Below are 8,785 nucleotides of genomic sequence, written 5' to 3' on the forward strand. Positions count from 1 at the left end.
GTGTGGGGGGGATGCTTAGAAGTAGCCCCCCTGCAGGGCCCACATGCCCCCAGCCTCCCTGCACAGCCCACATGCCCCCCTGCATGGCCCCAGGCCCCCTGCATGGCCCACAGCTGACCCACAGAAGCAGCCATCAGGGCACTCAGGGCCTCCTGGCGCAGACTCCCCCCACATGGCACAGGGCAGTGCAGCTCAGCCCCTGCTACCTGGCACTCGGTGCTGCCTGTGCCATATTGTGTGGGCCCAGCCCAGCTTGACGTGGTTCTGGGAGACTTCAGGCAGCTCTGAGCCACTTGGGCTGTCACCTGGGGCCCCACATCACTTGTGGGGACCACCTGCCGTACCAGGCTGGGTTCTATATGCATGGGCCCTTCACATTATCAGGCTGGGCTGCTTCCATGGATGCAGGACTCAGCTCAGCACAACAGGCAGTCTCAGTGATAGCTCGAGTGGCCTGGAGCTGCCTGAAAGTGCACAGCATCATACCAAACTGAGCCGGGCCCGCACGATGTGGCACTGGCAGCACCAGGTGCCAGGCAGCCAGAGCCAAGTTGCACTGTCTTGTGCCATGTGGGGGGGGGGTGCTGTGCCAGGGATCCTTAAGTACCTGATGGCCACTGCTGGTGCAGGTGAGCTGTAGGCTATGCTGGGGGGCTGGGGTGATGTGGGGAGTATGTGGGCCCTGTGGGGATGGCAGGTGGCAGACCCACCCCTCCCAAGCTGCTCTGTCCCAGAGTCCCCTGCACCCTCATAGCTCCCCCTCTTTCCCCCCCGCCTTCTTACCTGGACTTCAGGGGGCCTTGAAGCAGTCCCTACTAGCATTAGCTTAAAAAGACCATATTGAGCAGAGATATAAGTTGTGAATGTTGAACACAAATCTGAAGTTTCTCAAAGCAGACAAACTAACAGATTCTGATGCTAAAGAATCGGTTCTTATCTAGTGAGACACTTCTTCCAGTGACATTATTGTGACAGATTGCAGAGTACTGTGTACATATGGTAGCAATGTAAAAATGTTCCAACTGTAGTCATAAAAGTACATCAAATGCAATTAGTATTTTCATCTGAAAAAAATCTATTCACAGACAAGTACTTACTTGCTTATTTCCTCATTACTCCTGCTTAAATAACTGCTAGGAATGACTAATGCAACAGTACAAAGTACTGATATTCTTGTATGTTTGCATGTTGTATTATGGGGGACAAAATTGCATCAATTGAATCAAGCCTGAGCACTGCATGTAGTGTGATCACTGGGCTTTCCTTATTTCACCCCCCACCACACACACAAACAGAATGCTTTTTTAATTTGAAGAATCTGAACACAAGCAGGTGGTGGAATGATTCAGTCAAGCAACCAAGTTGCAGTTATTAATATCAGTACCTCTTCTTCGAGGCTGTGTGTGTGTAAAAAGAAAAAATGAGTTCATGAGAACATAAATGGAAACTTCTCTAGTTTAAAGATGCACCTTTCTGACTTCAGAAGAAGTCTGCCCTCAAAAGCAGTTTGTTCCACTCATCTCCCAATAAGACATATTTACAGCTCTTTCAATGAGTTTGTGTGAAGAGAAAATGGAGGCAAAGCTGAAGTTAATCTCTTGTTTACCTAAGAATGGGTGAAGTCCTGGAACAGGATCCCTCTCCAGGCATGGCCATGATGACCCTAGTGCCCCCTCAGCCCTTATCAATTTAGGTCTCCTAGGGCAATCTCCCCTCACCTGCCACACCTTGATAAAGTTATCTTGTAGAAACAGGGAGGCTGCCTTAGGGCTCCTCAAGCCTGATCTCATACTCATGAACATAAGTGTCTGTGCCCATCACCTTCAGGGCTAATTACATGAGCTCCACCCTCCCCAGTACCCACAACAAGGCCTTGCAGATGTCATATTTTACTTTTTGTATAAATAAATGTACAATGCTTTTACCAACCTTTCCCATGGCTGCTATGGATCACTTGACAATCCAAAGCACATCACTGAAATTACATTGTATGCATCCCCATCACAATATCCACACCCCACACCTGTGTTCCTGCATGTCCATCACCATCACCCTTTCCCATCACAATGATGCAACTTTGTCTCTAACCCTCCCCCTTGTCTCCTCCTTCCCACTCCTGTACCCTTATCTATTTCTAAGTCCTTTTAGTTGTTGCTGTCACTGTCATCTCTCTTATTGGCTCTGCCATCACCACCATCATCATCATCTTTGTCATTGCTCTCTTCAGGGGTCCTACCCCTGAACAGTCTGTGCCAGTCCATTCTCTTCCATAAGATCTCTGCCATCTCCTCCCCTACATCTTTCACGGCTTTCTTGTAGTACTTTTGCATCTTGCTTAGTCCTATTTTGACATAGGCCTCTATTGAGAGGTTCATGTGCCCGTACATGAGTAGGTTCCTGGTTTTACACAGGACATTTCTGAAGCAGGAGATGAATTGGTTGAAGAAGGCTGGTGGGATCCCCTTTTGTTTGGAGAGGTACCCAAACAGCACTGCTTCTCTGGTTGAGGAATATAAACTCATAGTTGTCACACACACTAATCAAATCATAACTGCCCCTATGGTCTATGGATTCCTGGCTCTGTTCATCCTTATACCAACCTCTCTCTGGGCTATGGGTACTTTGGCCCCCTTGATCTCTGTCTGTGGCCCTCCTGGCTTTAGGTCCTTCTCCTTAGACCTTGGCTTTGCTCCTAGGCCACTTGAGATCCATGGGCTCTCCAGCCCTGGTAGTTTCTGGCTGTAGCCCTTCTTGGCCTTTGACCCTTCCTGCTCCATTCTGCAGCAGTGCTTTCTGGGTATGAAAACTCCAAAGGATAAATTAGCTGACTTGGGCTGCATCAGTGACTCCCCTCCCTGCAGACACTTACAAGAAATGGCATAGAGCAATCCATATAATTCACTTATGAAATCATAAATAGCAAGGCTATGTTGGTCTTCCAGGGTGACCTCCCATGTTTTGCCTAGTTACTTGATTTCAAACCAATGGAAAATACATCAAACATAGTTAAACCTCTCCCCCTCACCCCCAAACAAACAGCAGCTCTAAAATCATATTGTATCAACTGGGCAAGTAATTCATCATCATGTTCAGTCAAGATCTCTCAATCATATTAGCTCTGTGAAATCTCCCTAGCATGGGAGATGTTTAATATATCCCTGGATGATGGCACATTTTTCTCTAACATTACCAAATGGAACTGGCATTCATAGCTGAACTCTATTTCCATACTACTTTAGCCACTTTGGGAGCACTGCTAGGGTTGACCATTAGGCCTGTGCAAAGTGACTAATATTCACTTCAGAGTCAGTTTTGGTCAATTCGGGAATCAGAGAATCGATTCAGTGATTTGAATCGCTGTCCTGAATCAATTCAGCCGAATCTGATTCAGAGATTTGGCCGCCCCCGAATCAGCCAAATCTCCGAATCGAACAGGCCCCACCCTCCGCCCGCTCTCCCAGACCAGCTCTCCCATCAATGGCTGCCCTGCCCGGCCCCAGTGTCCCGGCACTTTGAAGGAAAAAAAAAAAGCCCTGCACTGCCAGGCCAGGGTTGGGATCCCCGCTGCTTCCCACTTCCTCAGCTTTTTTTTTTTAAGTGCCAGGACGCTGAGGCTGGGTGGGGCAGCCATTGATGGGGCTGGGAGAGTGGGCGGGGGTCAGGGGTGCTCAGGGAGGGCTGGGGGAACAGGAAGCAGATGAGGCCTGGCAGGGGTCCCCCCATGGTTCCCTCCCCCCTTCTCCAGCCCACCCCCCACCCCCTACTTACTGGCATGGAGCCTGGGTCCAGCTCCCTGTAGAGGTGAGCAGGGACTGCCCAAATCTTTGAATCTTTTCTGAATCTTTTCCAAATTGATTTGGAGGCTTCTAATTGATTTCGACCTTTTAATTGGTCTCTCAATTCAATTTGAATTTGGAGATTCGAACGCCAAATCAGTCCGAATCTCCTTCAAATCAAATCAGCAACTGAAGCTTTGCACAGCCCTATTGACCATGCATATAAAATCCCATAAGACTCCATAAGAAACTGCTTCCAACCCAACTACACTAGCCATGGACAAAATATAAAGGGTCATTTAAGTCTCTAGGACCATCCAGAAGAAATATATGGGTGAAGAGTTTAGAGTTTGGATATTTGGCTACTTGTCTAACAGCTAAAGCCATAGGTACTCATATTTCCTTTACCTCCCATGAGTATTAGAGAAAAGAAATTGAGATACTAATCTATTTGCAAAATAGAAATCTCTAAATTTTTCAGTGTAAATGGATGAGAAACTCTGCTTCTGTGGGAGATATGGGCTAGTAGAAGTATATATATGGCAAACCTTGTAATTTTATCAATTTCTTCCGACATGAATCCATTTGCATGGAAGAGACATGAAAAGAGGTATAGGGGAAAAACATGCATGAGGTACACTAAACACAATGCTTCCTATCTGAAAACTACACTAATATAAGGGCAGGAAAGCCTAGTGAGTAAATATTGTGAATAACTGAAAGTGCCTTCATCAACCTGCTTTAGTTGTGACAAGTTACAGTGTTTATTGATGTACTAGTTAACTGCCTGTCAAGAATGATGGATGGATGGCTACTTTCTTGATGGCGTTGTGCATCTAATTGTCTTCTCACAGTAGCTGGGAGCCTGGCTCCTGCTATTCCTCAACTGGCCCCTCCTTCTGCCCTCCCCACCACACTGGGCTCCTGGCACCCTTAAAGAACATTATGAATAGACAGACACACAGACAGATGGACTAAGTCCTTTATATAGAGAGAGACTGGGCATTGTGCCTGGTAGTTGTGTGAGCATTATTTGCAAAGTTTTTAAGAACAAGTTAGAAAAAAAACTTGTCTAGGATAGGGATAATCCTGCCTGGAGGAGAATTTTGGACCAGATGACTTCTGGATGTCCCTTCCAGCCCTATCTTTCTATGATTGCATGATTTTATGGAATAACTGAACTTTCATGAGAATACTCCGTTCCCTTTATGAGTTTTTGGGAATTTCTCCACAAATATTGGCATATCTCATAGAATTTGGAGAACTGATTCCTCACACTCAGTAACCAAAGACATGAAACCTCAGGAACCTAATATGGGAAAAACTTCTGCCAGAATACATGAACCAACACTACTTTTAGAATAAATGATGTAAAAAGGGTGTTTGCCAAGGGAGTTTTATTTTTAGATAGTGTTAGATGCACCAGCTTCTCTTCCTACTGAGAGCTAGAACCGGTTATCATGTCTAATGAAACACACTGATTTTTTGTATTCTTAATGTTTAGGAGTTAATTCTGTTGTACTTCCAACCTTCTCAGTAATGGTGAAAGGAAAGAAGCAGACCACAAAGGTACTAGTTTTAAAAGTGACAAGCGCGTGATGGATATGAGCTTCATAGGCCAGAAGGGGGTAGGAGTTGACCACTTACTGAATGAGATGACGTGCAGGGTAAAGATAGGTGATGAAAAGCCTGAAGATGAGCCTTTTCCCCCCATACCTTATACCCTAGGGTACAGGGTACCCTAAGAAGATAGGTGAAAGTGAGGGCATGAAGTTTATGCTTGAAAGAGAGAGAAAGAGGAGGGAGCCTTCAGAGGGATGTAGAGAGAGAGGTGACATGGTCTCGGGTATTTGCAGTAGTCTTCTTCTCTCTTCCTTCCTTAGGAGGGAATCGTGAAATAAATAACCTATAAGAGTTGCCAGAATATTACACAGGAACTAATTTAACTTTCTAACTGAGCAACCAACTTGTGTTTTCTATCACATTCCTACCATTTAATTAATTGGTACTTTGTTGATTTAAGGGTTCCCTTCAGTTTCAAACCCCTCCCTGCCTTTTCCTGCTTGACCACTGAGAACAGACTTGAGATGCTGCAAAGGTTACCTCATGACCTATGGTGTCTATATGGTGCTTTACCCAGGTCTTGCCAACTCTTAGCAGAGGGAATATTGTCAGCTAGGAGAATCACACCCTGGTCCAGTCGTGCACTCAGAAAAGACTGAATCCCCCTCTTCAGGAAAAAAGGCCTGCCAGTATGGTCATGTGTTCTGAGATCACAGTTAACAATGACAAGTGAATTAAAAAGATAACAAAAGGATGTATTATAAAAACAAGAGCAAGCATACAAAATCAGTAACCGTATGTTAAGATACAGACAGAGATATAAGAATATATAAACAAAAGACTGTGTCAGAAAAATAACCTGTTTTTACCCTGCATCTTAAATCTGATCTCAGCAGGTTAGAAATCAGTTTCTGAACCTCTCTGCTAGGACCTCCTGCAACTTTTTCTATCAACCTGCTTTACTCAGTCTGTTGGCTGAGGGACTGCAGCCTTCCCTATACCCAGGAGGACGAGAGACAAATGCTTGTTGTCAAGGCAAGACTTAAGTATAGTTTCTTATCTGGCCAATTGCATATCTTATCCATGAGATTCTTGGGAAGCCCATACGTCATGGACCCAGTTATGTTTCAGGGGTTCGAAGCATGTCATTAATGCTTTCTTGTGTTTTACTGTAGTGATATGTCATGTGTGGTCTCACTGGAGAGCCAATGCTAGGCTACATCCATTTATGTTGCTGTTATTACTGTATATATTATGTTATTATGCATGTATAAATCTTTATGGTTTTGGATATGATTTAGTCAAGGAAAGGGAGTCAGGGAACTGATAAATCTCTCTTGCTATTGTGACTCTAGGGCAGTGGTTCCCAAACTCTGACAGATTGCACACCACCAATTTAAAATGATACCACCTTAAGTACCATCAGCAAATTTTTCAGTTCAACCTTCAGTACCACCAGCACATTTTTGTCATATAAAGTAATTATAATAAATCTATTAATGCATATCACTGACAGGTTGTCTGTATACCACTGGTGGTGCCTGTATCACAGATTGGGAATGACTGCTCTAGGGCAAGAAGAACACAGAGAAAAGGGGTTGAACCCCAAGGCATTGTCTGCCTGTAATGGGGAAATCAGCTCCTTTATAGGAAAAGCATTTGAGAGGAATGGCCTGTAAGGCCAGAGGAATGCCAGATAGCCAGGAAGTCCAAGTTCTGGTGACTCATGAGCCATTAAAATAATGCTGTTGGTCTGGAGCAAAGAGGGGTGCTGGCCTTGGACGTTTTTTAGAGGATAGCTAGGATAGAATCAGTGTCTAAATCTCAGGCTTTGGGGGATTCAGTGACCTCAGCTGCTAGTGCTGGCGGAATCAGCAGAAAAGCTGTGTTCTGGGTATACTGGCTGCGCTCTCAGGAGAGCTAAGGCATAGTTAGATGAGGGGCCCTCTTGCTTTTCTGTCTCCAAGCCTGTAGTCAGTTTTGTTTGTTTAATTCTTTTATCCTGTGTAGCAAAGCCCTTTGTTGTTTTGTCTCTTTACTGATCATCTGTGGAAAGAGTGAATTCTGGGCAAGTGAATTCCAGGCAATTATTTACACAGAAAGGGGGACCCGTGATTTCTTTCATAACCCAATGGAGTAGCCACTTGGGGCTGCTAGAGATTCCCTCGCAGCAACAGCAGGGTCAGCATAAGGGCACTGGAGCTGAGTCTTACTGGAGCAGGGATCTATGCCAAAGCAACCTTGGTCTGGTTCTTGGGGCAAGTTGCAGCCATATTGGTCTACAGGCAAAAGGAATCAGCACTCATGGCAGAAGTGATACCTTTTATTAGACCAACTAGATATTTGCAAAAAATATATATTTGCAAGCTCTGGGGCACACACACCCTTCCTCAGGCATAGGAGAATGCAAAGATTGTAAAATTTCCCCTAGGTAGAAATGAAAACTCAGATTTCACAGGAGAGCTGAAGGTGTTTTAAAGTCTCCCGGTTGGAATAGTTCATTTTGTGCAAACTAGGATCAGATAAAAGTTAGAACAGTCTATTCCAGAACAGTAGGGAGAACGCAAGACTCTGAGTGATCTCCTGTGGATGGGTTTGTGACACCATACTATGCATGTAACTCCCTACCCCCTGCAAAAGCGCGTATTTTCACCAGAGCAGAAATATTTCCTGATTTAACTGAAACCAGGAGAATATTTCCACCCTTTCAAACGTGCAGGTTGCCAATCCTATATTCTAAAGATCTAGGGTGCCTATAGACATGCCCATTTAATCAAGTCTTCTCTGCATTCTAAATAGAACGCTCCAGTGTTACCTCACCGTCATGCGTATTAACACTCCGCATTTTTCAAAACGGCCATGGAGGTGTTTTATCTAAACCTCATTGAATGAACTTTAGATAGAGTACCCCCATGGCCATTCTGAAATGCAGAGGGGCTTAATGCATGCAGTGGTGAGCCATTTGAATTAGAGTGGCTATCAGGGAACCACTTAATTAAAATGCCCCTCCCTGCCTCCAAGCAAGTGTATAGGCAGCCATTGTCTCTCACTTAATTTCCTCCACAGTAAGAGATGTTCCTCCTGTTCCCAGGTGCTACTCATATTAGGGTTTTCCTTTTAAAATATACATTTGTCATTGTTTGCAATAGTAAGTTACCACACTTCTGTCAGATGCTAATTCTTAATGATTACTGCTCTTCAGCCAGTTAGACTTTAAGCCTCTCCAAGGGAGTCCATGGCCATGTCCCACCGTGGGAGGGCAGGCTGAGAGGGTGGAGGGGGGTTCAAGCTCCTGTTCCTGGCAGCACGGGCCTGGGTCTGAGTTGGGGAAGCCCCTACCAGACCCCTGCCTCTGCTTCATGGCCATGCGGGACCTCAGCTGGGGTGTGTGGGGGGTTACCATGCCTGTCTCCCACTTGAGTGGGGGAGAGGGAAGCCCCAACTAG

The 8,785-nt window shown here is 45.3% G+C and overlaps 1 protein-coding gene across 4 annotated transcripts in view; it reads left to right on the plus strand.

Moving 5' to 3' along the window:
• The window catches only part of RGS7 (regulator of G-protein signaling 7), a 600,793-nt gene that overhangs the window by 214,992 nt on the left and 377,016 nt on the right, over positions 1–8,785 (plus strand). The gene's annotated exons all lie outside the window — the stretch shown is intronic.

This window comes from Gavialis gangeticus, unplaced genomic scaffold, assembly GCF_001723915.1.
Source record: "Gavialis gangeticus isolate Ggan-Ray unplaced genomic scaffold, GavGan_comp1, whole genome shotgun sequence".
Classification (NCBI taxonomy): Eukaryota; Metazoa; Chordata; order Crocodylia; family Gavialidae; genus Gavialis; species Gavialis gangeticus.